Here is a 3,482-nt window from a genome sequence, read left to right as displayed (position 1 = left end):
CAGCTCCCATACAGCTAGCTAGACATCCTATAATGGTATACACTCCCATGGCCCAAGATCCACCTCTTGTATAATAGGATCAACCTATTTTGAGACGCTTTACTAGAGCTAGATGTCCAACTAAGCACTTTACACCCTCCATGTATTATGTTATGGTAACAAATGTAGATGAGCCTCTCTCTTATGATGAGGCTATGTACAGAGATGATAGTCACTCATAGGACAAGGCTATGCACAGAGATGATAGTCACTCATAGGACAAGGCTATGCAATCAAAGTTTGACTCTTTACAAACCAACCATATGTGGGATTTGATTTATTTTCCTAGTGATAAGAATGCATTGCCATGCAAGTGGGTATATAAGTTAAAAAGTATCCATGGAGACCCCAAGCCCACTTATAAGGCCAAATTGGTAGCTAAGGATTTCAAACAGGAACATGGTGTTGACTTTGATAAAGTCTTTTCTCATGTGGTCAAAATGATGACCCTATGCTTGGTACTAGCATTGGTTGTAGCTAGATCTGAACCTTCATAAGATGGATGTTAAGACAACTTTTCTACATGGAGACTTGGATGATGAGATTTATATATAGTAGCCTATGGGCTTTGAGGAAAAAGGCAAGAAACACCTAGTGTGCAAGAAGTTGAGAAAGAGCCTTTATGGCCTTAAGCAAGCACCTAGGGAATGGTACCACAAGTTTTAAGCTTTTACGCATTTACAAGGATATAGCCATAGTGATATGGATCTATCTTTATACAGAAGTAGGCTCGTGATGGTAACCTTATGATTTTGGTATTCTATGTGGATGATATGCTTATTGCTGGGAGAGCTTACGATAAGTTGGATGCTCTTGAAAAATTAGCTCAAGAAGAGCTTTAAGATGAAGAGCATGGGATAGGCTTCACATATTCTTAGTTTGTGCATCATGGGCAATTGCTCTAAGGGGTTCCTTTATCTATCATAGAAGTAGTATATCCAAAAATTCCTTGAGCATATATAGGTGGCTAGCTATCCTCTTCCTTCTCATGTGAAGGTTAGTTAGGCCGATTATCTGTAGTTTGATGAGCAAAAGGTTGAGATGGCCAAGATCCCTTATGCATCCACAATGGGCAATTTGATGTATGCGATGATAGCCACCCATCCGGACATAGCATTTGTAGTGGGAGTTGTGGGGCACGCTATATCGCTACACTTGGCAGACGACATTGGGATGTCGTGAAGGGTATCATGAGGTACTTGAAAGGCACCGCACCTATGTGCATATGTTATGGTGGCCAAGGTATAAGAATCATGGGGTACACTAACTATGATTATGCAAGACATACAAATAGTAAGAAGTCCACCTCTCGCTATGTCTTCACCTTTGCTGGAGGTACTATTTCTTAGATGTGCAAGGTACAAAAAAGTACAGTCCTCTCTACTACCAGCACTACCGAGTATGTTGTTGCCACCATTGAGGCTTGCAAGGAGGTTCTTAGACCTTGGTATGACTAATGTGGTCTCTACATTGCATTCAAATTTCTTTCAGTGATATTTGAATAAGGGAAGGCCGGTCACACATTGTGACTATTGGAGTTCCCACATCTTGTATGTGTCTCTCTCTCTTGCTCTTGCTCCTTTCACCATAGCTCTTACTTCAGCTCGCATGGTTCCACTTTGAGCTCACTCCCTTTAAACACCATTCCGCTACCTCATATTGACCTACAACAAATCCTAGGAGTCATTCCCACTCCTCTACTACTGATGCCCTTCTCCTTACCAACCTCAATACCCACTCCTACCAACATCATCCATCCACACAAATGCAAGTGGAAGGGAAGAATGATAATGCACTCAATGAGCATCTCACCCATGCCTTAGAGGCATAAAGGAAAATTGGGTACTCTCTTAGAAAAACATAATTCTACCTTGGAAAATATCCCATGAATGCCATCTAACCTAGCACCTATCTATGGCCCAAGAAAGTACTTAATCCCTTTTATGGGGCCTTCAAAAATTGAAAGGTGGGTTTGTTGCATTGGAATCCCACCTCAACAACACCCAAGTTGACGTTAAGAAGGAAAAGGAATCCCACCAACATCTTACTACCATACACTTTTACCTCCAAGCAAACATAAAATCATATAAGCTCGTTGTTAAGAGTTACATGGTAAAAAGAAAAGCCTACATGGTGTATCCAACCTATTTGCTAATTTAGGGGTGTACTACTTGTCCCATCTAGGCTTATCAACAATGGGGATGGGGTGATACATGAAGGTGATGTCACAATTATTGAGATGCAATTATGGAAGTCATAATTAGTGAGATTCATGAAGGTGATGTAACAAAGAGTGAGGAAAAGGAGACATGTAATAGTGAAGGGATATTGGTTAATGAGGTGGATATGGATAAGGTCAAAAGCTTCTTCATAGTTGTAGGGACAGAAATAGGATATGAGGGGTCCAAAGTACCAATTTGCTCATCTTTGATGAATTGCTCCAACAATGAGAGTAAAAATAGACCAGGTTACACTAGATGATTACCATAATAGGCCATGAATAGCATTAGCATGCAACACTGCATTATAGATTTCAAAAGTTGTCCCCCTCATGTTTTCTTCTACAAGAGCATCCTCCTTTGTAGCCCATGGAAATGATGCAACCACATAAATATTTGATTTGATTCAAAAACTGGACTCCCTTACACATGTCAATAACCATGTTAGGTCCTATCACTTCAGGTCCAAAGCACCATATCTTCAGCTAATATCTTGCTCTATGAACTTTGGCGTCATGCCTTAGTCCAATCCTCCCTTCATCTATGGCCTCAAGCATACCCTCTTCTAAAGGTCTTGGTTCAAAATAAAGACCATTGTGTTTATTTGGAGACTTTCTCATTACAATATGACTAGATTTTTGCAAAATAGTTTCTCTACAGAAAAGTATATGATTAGAAACAACAATTTTAGCACCACCTATCAGATCCTCTTGCAAGTCTTTTAAAGATATTTCCAAGTGCAACTCCCCATCCCTTGCAATGATATGTTCACTAGACTCTTCAATGGTACAGACAACCATGGCACCAAACTTAGCCAAATGTTTCAGTCCTTCCACCAATTTAAGAAGATCATATGCAAGCTTGCACTACACTACAATATGTGCAACAAGCGATACAAAAAACTTCATGGCTCTAATAGGATGAGCATAAACTTTCTTTTCAATAGCAAGTTGTGAAACTTATGCTCTCTCTCTCTCTCTCTCTCTCTCTCTCTCTCTCTCTCTCTCTCTCTCTCTCTCTCTCTCTCTCTCTCTCTCTCTCTCTCTCTCTCTCTCTCTCTCTCTCTCTCTCTCTCTCTCTCTCTCTCTCTCTCTCTCTCTCTCTCTCTCTCTCTCTCTCTCTCTCTCTCTCTCTCTCGCTCTCTCTCTCATATATATATATATATATATATATATATATGTGTGCAAATTTTGCAAATAGGCTTTGAAAAGGTATTAGCTAATG

General features: G+C 40.1%; 1 pseudogene; it reads right to left on the bottom strand.

The window, feature by feature from the left end:
• Positions 1-2,520: 2,520 nt before the first annotated feature.
• Positions 2,521-3,166, bottom strand: LOC148040388 (elongation factor 2 pseudogene; annotated as a pseudogene).
• Between the last annotated feature and the right edge of the window lie 316 nt (positions 3,167-3,482).

This window comes from Lygodium microphyllum, chromosome 2 (assembly GCF_053477565.2).
Source record: "Lygodium microphyllum isolate KBCC chromosome 2, Lygodium_microphyllum_v1.1.10, whole genome shotgun sequence".
In the NCBI taxonomy this organism is placed as follows: Eukaryota; Viridiplantae; Streptophyta; class Polypodiopsida; order Schizaeales; family Lygodiaceae; genus Lygodium; species Lygodium microphyllum.
This window is presented reverse-complemented; position numbering and strand designations above follow the sequence as displayed.